This window comes from Rhinolophus sinicus, linkage group LG12, assembly GCF_036562045.2.
Source record: "Rhinolophus sinicus isolate RSC01 linkage group LG12, ASM3656204v1, whole genome shotgun sequence".
Taxonomy (NCBI): Eukaryota; Metazoa; Chordata; class Mammalia; order Chiroptera; family Rhinolophidae; genus Rhinolophus; species Rhinolophus sinicus.
Genome location: NC_133761.1, coordinates 54,072,749 through 54,081,987, shown reverse-complemented (window position 1 = coordinate 54,081,987; position 9,239 = coordinate 54,072,749). Strand labels below are relative to the sequence as shown.

The following is a 9,239-nucleotide window of genomic DNA, read 5'->3' as shown; positions in this document are numbered from 1 at the left end:
GTTCACTCGCGAGGTTGCCCTCACGGTTCGGTTCCTTCCACGTGCAGGCCTATTCCCCTGCCCTGCCCTCCCCGACGAGACTCGCGGGCATGGACAAACGACTGGGTTCTCCAAGCCCCGTGGGGAGTTGCACGCTCCGTGGGCCACCTCCTCGGTGCCCCTACCTGGGGACACGGGCGGCACGTCCCGGTCCCCGCGAGCTTCCTGTTTTGGGGATGGCGCCCGCAAAGTCAACACGGTTAGCCAGAGGAGAAAGGACAAGTAGGCGGGGCCAGGCCTCCAGAGATGGAAACACCAACGGCTTGGCTCGCAGCCCTTTCCCCTTCTGCGAGCGCCAGGTGGGGAAGCTGGGAGGGGCCCTGGTGACATCCAAGCGGGCACAGGGCAGGCCTCGCCCCGTGCGCGCCCGCCGCGGTTCCGTTCTCTCCTTCCACTCGGGGCTTTCCCTGCCAGGGCCTCAGGTCTGGAGGCTCAGCGAGCACCTGCAAGAAGGTGACAGCAAAAGACTGGCCACCGCGACCACAGCAGTCGCCTCATCGCGAGCAAGGGCCCGTTCTTGGCACACAGGCACGCCGGGCCACCCACCCCGCTGCCGCACCTTCGGCGCAATCTTTCCGTACTAGGGGAAAGGGCAGCGGGGCGGGCAGAAAGGGACGGCCCTGCGCGCCGGGGCGGCCTCCCATTGGCTGCTCTCGTTCCGCCCTCGGTTCCGATTGGCCGTGGGCTGAGCACACGGGCCGAACACGCTCCCAGCGGCATTCCGCCGGCGGCGGCGGCGGCGGCGCAGCCAATGGGAGCGACCGGTGGGGCGGGGCCGCCCGCTCAGGGTCTCCCGGCGCGGACCAGTTGGTAAACAGATCCGGAGCGCGTGTCCGGCGCCGGCGGTGCGGCGACTTCTCAGAGGCGGCGCGAAGGTGACTGCGGATCCCAGCTTCCTGCCCCGGGGTAAGGTGCCGCCCGCCGCGTGCCCGGAGCCGGTCTGCCTGCGGCCAGAGCTGGGCTCTGACCCGCCTCGGGCCCTTCTTGCATCCTCCTGAAGAAATAGCGCGGCTTTTTCTTTGCTATTGTCACGGCCGTGAGCTCCGGCACGCGGTGTGCGCGTCTCAGGATGCAGGGTGGGGGCCTGCAAATGTCGCCCACCCCGATCCCCACCACAGCTCGCGGAGCCTGCCTCGGAGAGGGGACGGGAGCCGCGGCCGGAGCCCCGGGGCGCGCCGAGCAGCCTCGGTGACCCGCCGCCAGATGCTTTGTCTCTTGGTCGCCAAGACAGCTTTCCTGTCTCGCTTTCTCATGATAAGATTTCTCTTCACTCCCAGACCCCTTTGCACTGTCTCGGGGGCTTTAACTGCCCCTGGCTGCAGGTTGGAGTCAGTGCTTTGACTCGCCTGGCAGCTGTTGGGTTTCACAGGTGGGGGGTTTAGGTGAACTTGAAAAACGAGGCCCTTCTGGGTCCTTTCCTCCGTTCGCTTTGCTTTGGCCCTTCCTCCTGCTTCTCAAACCACTGGGGGTCTTGTGAGTGGTTTGGGCTTAACTGCTAAACTTGTTCCTTTCCGTAGCCTCCCTGCGCCCCTGCCAAACGCAGGCCAGTTCTCCCCTGTGCCTTGGGGGGTGAGGGATATTGCAGGGGCGAGTCTGAGTGCAGGGGTGTCGGTTTCTGTGCAGCCTCCTCTTAGCCTGCGTTGGGCCTGCAGCCCGTTGGAAAACTTGTCCACGCTCACTGCTCACTTGGGCCTGGGTGTGCGTGACAGAAGACTGAAGAGCTGGGCATGCCAGGCCTACCTCGGTGCCAAAGGATTGAGTATGCATGATGCCAGCCTGCCAGTTGTCATGCTGTGCATGCACCCATCTGGGGCCATCCTGGTAGGAAGGGCCTTCTGAGGAAAGACAGAGTGGGGGCTGGTGGTTCAGGGGAGCAGCATCTTGTAAGAGTCCTGCGATGGCTTTGGGCATTTTGTTCAGCCTTGCAAATAATGCAGACAATGCAGGGCTGTTGCATTTTTGGCCTGAGCTCAGGCAACTCAGAATAAAAAGCGAAGCAGGTGCTTTTCAGTGTGTTACCTAAGAGTCTTCAGACGATCAACATTTTGGACTGGATAATTCTGTGTGTGTGTGTGTGGCGGGGCAGCTGACCTGCGCATTGTAGGATGTGTAGCGACATCCCTGGTCTGTATCCATTAGATGCTAGTAACCCCCACTTCCCCCCATTAGTTGTGACAACCGAAAATATCTCCTAGAGGAAAGAATTGCCCTTGGTTGAGAACCACTGAGGTAATACTCTAATAAAAGAGTCTTCCCAGGATGCCCCTGAGTAGTTGAGACGTTTAGGAACAGAGTAGTGTTGTGTCCCCTGCCCTAAATCAATGACAGAAGCCCTGTAGATTGGGCTGTAAAAAAGCCCCACCTGAGGACCTGGGGGGCAAGGAGAGAGAGGAGGTAGAAACCCATGGACGTTTGCTGTGCCTGCGGCATGCATGGCAGTGGCTGGCTGGGTCCAGCGTGCAAAAGAAGTGGAAGACGGGTGGTTTCTGTGTTTGGGGGTTTTGCCAGACTACGGGAATATGCATATGAAATAACCACAGGGCAGTTTTTAAATAGTGGGCGAACAAGTGTAAGCTGTCTGAAGCTGGCAGAAAGGCCAACTCAGTTGTCCACAGGTGGCTTTTCCAAGATGATGCTTTACTCCTCCTTACTTTTGGGGGAGACATCTCTTGTGTATTGTGATGTGGGAGGGGGTAGGACCTGCATCTGCAGGGAGGGGGTATCGGGCTGCACTGCAAACATATATGTAGGTCTATTTATATGAACCAGGTGCCCGTCCTTGGGAGAGGCTCCCCAGCAGTGCAGTGGTGCAGCACGGATACGTGTACGATTTGTGGAGTTCTTTTATATTTGATCGAAGCCTCAACGTCAAAGACAGTGAGCTATTTCTTTTCATACAGAGAAAAGAGGCCTTACCTCTGCGTCTGGATTTTGCCTTCAGTATAACCTGGAATTTATGCGCCCTACTTCTAGGTCCCAAAGGAATGGGGGTGCAGAAAGGCTGAAAAACTGATTACTGTACAGAGAAGGGAAACACATCCTGAGCACCTACCATAAATTTCCCTTTCTTGTTAATCAATCGGTTCTGTGGGGACGTATCAGGATTTTCCCATAACATTCCTTGGTCAGCTAGGGGGTCTTTCGGAGCCCCTTAGTTGCCTCTAGGAAAGGATCTGGACAGGGCGCCCACTTCTCCTTTCTCAAAAAGTCGTTTTGAGAAGTCTGTTATTGGGAAGCTCCAAACTTGGCAGGATAATTTTCCACCAAGAGCCATGGACCCTGAGTCATTATCTTTGTCGGGTGAAACAAGAGCTGTGTGCAGAATTAGACGGGAATATTTAGATAGAGCGTTGTCTTGATCTGACAGTGGCATCTAGAAATAGTTCCAGCATTCCTGCTAAACAGCAGCCAGGAACTTGGGAGAGCCAGTGGAAAGGAGAGCTGGTGGGAGTGGGGGAGTGCGCGGTCCTGCTCCTCCTGGGGTTGCACCTGTGGGAGGGGTGGGTCTGCTGGCCCGGAGGCAGGACCAGGACCCCAGTGAGATGCATCTGGGTGGGACCTGAGAGGGAGCTTCTGCCTGCTCTTTGCGAACCCAGGTGGCACGGTATCTATTGGTCTGTCCACAAGCACGTTGTTTGTTGTTGGGGTTATAGGCTCCTGAGCGCTTGACCCTTAGCTTTGAGGTCAGTGCCCCACAGAATATTGAAAGTTGGAAATGACTCTGAAAAACACGTTTTGTTCTTCATACCTGGGTGTGATTTATTTTTAGTGTGTGCATGGAGAGAAGGACGTAAGAAACAGCTGAGTGTTTTCACTCAAATTTCCATTTCAGGGTATTGTAGAATCTGTTGTAGGTGAACAGTGACTCAGTTCTTGTCTCGAGAGCCTCGACTTGCTTTTCCTTTTTTTTTTTTTTTTTAATATCCTCCCATTCCCATCTGGGTGGGGTAGAGGAGCAGCATCTGGTCCAAACCTGGAAAATCCCTATGTGTCCTAAGGATTGCTGTCCCTCCCCCACCTGCCCCTGAAGAAAAGTCCACTCTGGAATTGTGGGTGGGTCTGGTTGTTTACTCCTCGTTGAACAAATATCGATTGATGATCTGCCTTGAACATGGCCTTGGGAGTAGAAAAGTGAACAAGACCTGGGTCCCTGACCTCAGGGAAGAGCAGTAAGAGCTGTGCAGGCACCACCTTCCTGCCCTCAGTGTGGTTCGGATGAGGGACCCTGGGTCAGACCACTTCCACCTGGTGGAAACCTCCAAGGCTTCCTGGAGGAGAAGGCATGGTCGTTGCCTGTGAGGATTTCCACAGGAAGAGGCAGCAGTTTGGAGGGATGAGGGGCCAGTGCTTCCTAGGCTCTCTGTGGGGAAGGAACAAGTTTTGTGTTTCCCTAGTTTGGTGCAGACCAATGCTTTTGTGAGACACAGCATGGGCTTCATGGCAGTGGCTCTGGAAGTTTCTAAGTGCTTAGTCCTGGTATCGGGGCCAACAGAACCAGTAGTCCAAGCACCACTCTGAGTAGCGCTGGTCCAGGCAGCAGGCTCCTTGAGTGGAGCCATTGAGGGAGGTGAGTCCTGGGGGTGGGGGTGAGTGCAGTCTGGTGGGAGGGAGGGAGTGTGAGGGGAGCAGTGGGGGGCTGGGCTAGGGAGCAGATTGGGGTGAGTCCCCCATTTCCTGTTCCAGCAGCCTTTGTGATCTGCCCTTAGGAGTGTAGGTCAGTCTGAGCAGCATTGCTGCTAGCTGTGCTTCTGGGGCGTTTTATCTCAGCAGTGGGTCAGGGGGCCAGCAGGGCGGGCATAGTGCTCCTGGTAATTTTCAGCTGACCAGTTCAGGCCACAGAGCCTTCCCTGAGCACCCACAACTCACTCACTTGTCCAGCTGCAGCCTGGAGAGCCCTGGGAGAGAGGGGGCAGCTCCTTGGCCTGGCACGTGCCCCGTCTGCCGTGGAGACAGTGTGGGGACAGGCCTGACTGCCCGGGATCCCGTAGGTCCTCTGCTGGGGGAACCCAGGGTGGGGTCGTGTTTGCAAAGGGCAGGGAAAGCCGCTTCCTATGCTGGGCTGCTAGGAGCTGGAGCCTGAAGGATGACCGAGGTTTCCTTGGGCAAGAAGATCTCTGGAGCCCAGGCTGGAGCGGGCAAAGGCCTCGCCAGCCAGGTGGGCATTGCCATGGGGAGGGCACTTGGGCGGGTATGTGTGCAGATGGTCAAAGGCAGGTGGAGGTGGCCCAGGAGGGAGCCCAGGGAGGCGCTTTGTGAGAAGTGGGGGTGGCCTGAGTCCCAGGTGGTGCATGGGGCACAGGTTCAAGAGAATATACATCTACGCAGGTTAAATTTCTAGACTAAGTGACTGGCTGGCCACTAGGCCGAGATTTCTAGTTTGGGGGAGGAGCTGCTTGGGGTAACGGTGGTGTCACTACTGAAAAAAAACCAAAAAACAAAAAACAAAACGGTGCAGGAGGAGGAGGAGGAGCAGGTCTGGGGGAAGATGGTGATGTCAGTTTTAGACCAGCAGAGGTTGAGGTGCCTGTGGGATTTCTTCCATCCTTTTTTATTAAGATATAATTTCCATGCAGTAATGTCACCCTTTGTAGTGTGTGGCTGTACAGCCTGACCCAGGCATATAGTCACGTAACCGTCAGCGCAGTCAAGTATAGGACAGTTCCCTCACCCCCCATGCTCCCCCGTGCCCTTTCCCCAGTACCTGTGGGACTTGGGGGGTGGTGTGTGCTGATAACTGGGTTTGTTCCAGAATTTGTTCAGTACTTGAGATGGTCCGCCTGGCCTGAGCACAGGGATGCAGAATTGGGTGAGCTGTCCACCCCATAGGCTGAAGCAGCCCAGGGGACCGTGTGGACAAGCAGGGAGGAGGGCGGTCGGGACCAGGCCTGCACGTGGAGAAAGAGGACTCTGCCGGTGGAGGACGTTGGGACTGGGGGTGGCAATGGAATCATGGAACATGGAGAGGATTTCAGGGGAGGACTTGGAGCCAGCAGTAAACGGGGTGGGCTCAGGTGAAGTGAGCCATCAGGTGCTGTAGGGAGTGTCACCGAGGGGAGGGCACGGGGTGGGGCCAGAAGCCTGTGCTGGGGGAGAAGGAAAGACTTGGGAGACGTTAGCCAGGAGGAGGCTGAAGGAGAAGCAGAGTCAACGGGAGGTTTCTTCTCTTCGGTGTGGGAAAGCCGAGAGTGGGTTTGTGGGCTTAGGGGTGGGGGGCAGATGTGGAAGGAGAGAGTGTGGACAAAAGAAAAAATCAGGTCAAGAACAAGGTCTAGAGGAGAAGGGAAGAGAGGCTGGGAAAAGTCTGAGATGTGCCCCAGGGTTTGAGGGTGCTCTCATCTGACCGCCTCTGTTTGCGGAGGAAACAAAGAAGTCAGCTGTGGAGTGAGTGAAGCTCTGCTTTATGTGAGGGGCTGGGTGAGCTGGGGGTGGTGCTGCAGAGAAAGCCCGGCTGCTGTCCTGCCTGAGGTTTCTTCCCGGTCCTGCTCCTGCCTGCCCCCTAGGAGCTGGTTGTTCCTGGTATGTGAGCGTGAGCGTGAGCGTGAGCGTGAGTGTGAGTGTGGAAGGAGGCAGGGAGGCGTTTCCTGGATGGATGAGCAGGGGCCAGCCGCTTGCTCACTTACTATCTCTGTCCCATCCCACTGGATTTTCCCAGAGGGGTGTTTCCTGAGACCGAGGCTGTGTGGTTTCTGCCCCTCCGCCTCTGAGAAGCAGGGCTGCGCCTCCCCGCTTGCTGTTTTTATAGCCCGTCTAAAAGGGTCAGTACTTGAGTTCTTCTAAGCATCGTTCTTTCTAGACCCCGTTAAATCCCAGCTTTCAGAAGAGCCTTGTGTTGTGCTCTCTGTCGACCTTCTGTATGAACTCCAGGGATCAACGCTGTGTCCTAACCTCTGGAAACTGGTGATCATTTCACGCATGAGGCAATGAGGAAACGCTGCCCCAAGAGGAGAAGTGTGTGCTGGAGAGAAAGCCCGGCTGCTGTCCTGCCTGCCCCCTAGGAGCTGGTACCACGTGTGCCCGAGGCTCCACGTGTGCCCGAGGTTCCACGTGTGCCCGAGGTTCCACGTGGCGGGCGCCTGGGGTGCGCCTGGCACCGGGCCTGCTGGCCGTCCTCCGTCCGCCCTCATCACACTCCTGTGTTGTCCCCGAGCTGGAGGGCTCGGTGGCAAGGTTCCCACCGTCTGCTGGGCTGGATGAGCGTTCCGGGGACTGTTCACACACACAGCACTTTTAAGTTCAAGCCCAGAGCTTGTGGTGAAGCCCTGTGTTTGTTCCCTGCCTGGCACCTTTTCTCTTTGGCACTGATCCTGGCTCAGAGGAGGGTGAAGGGAACAATAGATTGCCCTGTGACCCGCAGGTGGTTACTGTTTGACAGGTGCTGGAGCAAACATCTCCCATCTTTCTGAGATTTAAAAAAAAACACAAAGGTGTGTGGCTCTTGCTCGCTCTGCGTTTAAGGCCAACATGTGGTAAAGCAGAGGGCCAGACGGGTCAGGGCCGCTGTGCTTCCTCTTCTAGCCAGCGCGGGCCTCACCGTTAGTGGGCCGGGCCTGCTGCCTTTTCCCCCCGCTTCCCTCTCAGTCCTCTTATAAGCAAGGAGTGGGGTGAAAGAGGAAGTGGCAGGGGTGCTGCATCCTGTATGGGCACCCCCACTCCTGGTGCCTGAGCGTGCGCCCCAGCAGGCAGCCTTGTCACTGACCAGGCCTTACGGATACGAAAGCTGCTGTTCCTCCACAGAATGGGGGTGCTGCTGCTCCCACTGTGGCTGGCCGTGCATGGTGGGGGGTTGCAGGGTGGCCGTGGACAGGAAAAACATTCCCCTGATGCCCGGCACCCCCAGTTGTCTCTTTGGCTCTGGGTTCTGGATAAGCCAGGGAGCACCCTGAATGCATCCGGGTGTTAAACTCCTGGTGTGGACACAGCACCGTGCCAGACCCCGTGGGGAATACAGAACTGGGTGACGGAGGCCCTCTCTCTCCAGAACCCCCGTATCTGAGGAGCTTTCCAGAAGGGGGAGTTTGGCCAGGTGGCTTTTGAGAGCCTAACCAGCTCCAGGATTTTTATGACTCTTAATTTTCTGCAGCCAGATGGACACACTTGTCGGGGGTGGACCTCGCCATGTCTCCTGGAGAGTGACTATTGATTTTTTTAAAATGTCACTGATCTGGGGGCAGGTTGCTTATCTCTCAGCTCCCTGGGCAGTAAGAGGGAAAGGGCTTGAGCCTGGCGCCAGACGGCACGGATGGGCCAGCACCTCACAGCTTTTCGACTTAGAGGAGATTTTTTCCCCTGGCTGAACTTGGGCTCATCAGCAAATGGGGACAATCCTACATCACGGGGTTGTTGTAGGATCAGGAGTGATACAAAGTGACAGGCACACAGAGGGGAATGATACATGGTAGCCGTTCTTGTTATTAATACTATTTCATTGAACTGCTAAATCTGAAGTGAGCGTGTTTTGAAAGATCAAGAATGTAGAAACTGGTGAGATGCGTCTTGAGGGTGGGGGCTCTCATTGGACACCATGCTCCGGCCTGTGCCCAGTGTCTGGCACGTAATAAATGCTCGTAAGGTTCGAATGTTGAGCCGAGCTTGGGAACAAGGCCTGTAGGCGAATGGGGCATATTGACGCTGAAGCCAGCAAGACTCTGTCATCGAGAACGAGAATGTGTTTTGAGCTGCCCATGGATGTTGCAGCCCTGGCGCCGTGCCTGGCATTCAACACTGTTTGTGGGGTGACCACACTAAGTTATTGTAGAGAAATGATCTGGAAATTACTCTAGCCTACAGCCCTTCTTCCTAAGCCAATGATCTGCCTTTTTAAAAATAGCCTCTGTAGTAATTCCCTATTGCTGTTGTAATGCTATAAGGCATTACGCTCCTAGTGGCTCAAAATACCACAGGTTTATTCTTTTACAGTTCTGTAGCTCAGAAGCCTGAAATGGATCTCCCGGGGCTAAATCAAGGTGTCAAAATCAAGGTGTCGGCAGGGCCGGTTCTTGCTGGAGGCTCCGTCCCCTCGCCTTTCCCAGCCCCTGGAGGCCCTCCCACCCCCCCACTCCCCCGCATCCCTTGGTCGTGGCTCCCCCCTCACAGTTGCATCCCTCCAACCTCTGCTCTCATGTCTCCTTCTGACTCGCATCCCCCTGCCTCTGTCTTCAGGACCCTGTGATTACACTGGACCCACAGGGGTGAAGGGGCGA

At 56.4% G+C, this 9,239-nt stretch overlaps 1 protein-coding gene across 1 annotated transcript in view; it reads left to right on the top strand.

The window, feature by feature from the left end:
• Positions 1-805: 805 nt before the first annotated feature.
• The window catches only part of COQ8A (coenzyme Q8A), a 41,181-nt gene continuing 32,747 nt past the window's right edge, over positions 806-9,239 (top strand). Inside the window, 1 exon segment of the mRNA XM_019730895.2 lies at positions 806-945. The gene's annotated coding sequence lies outside the window, so the exon portion shown is untranslated.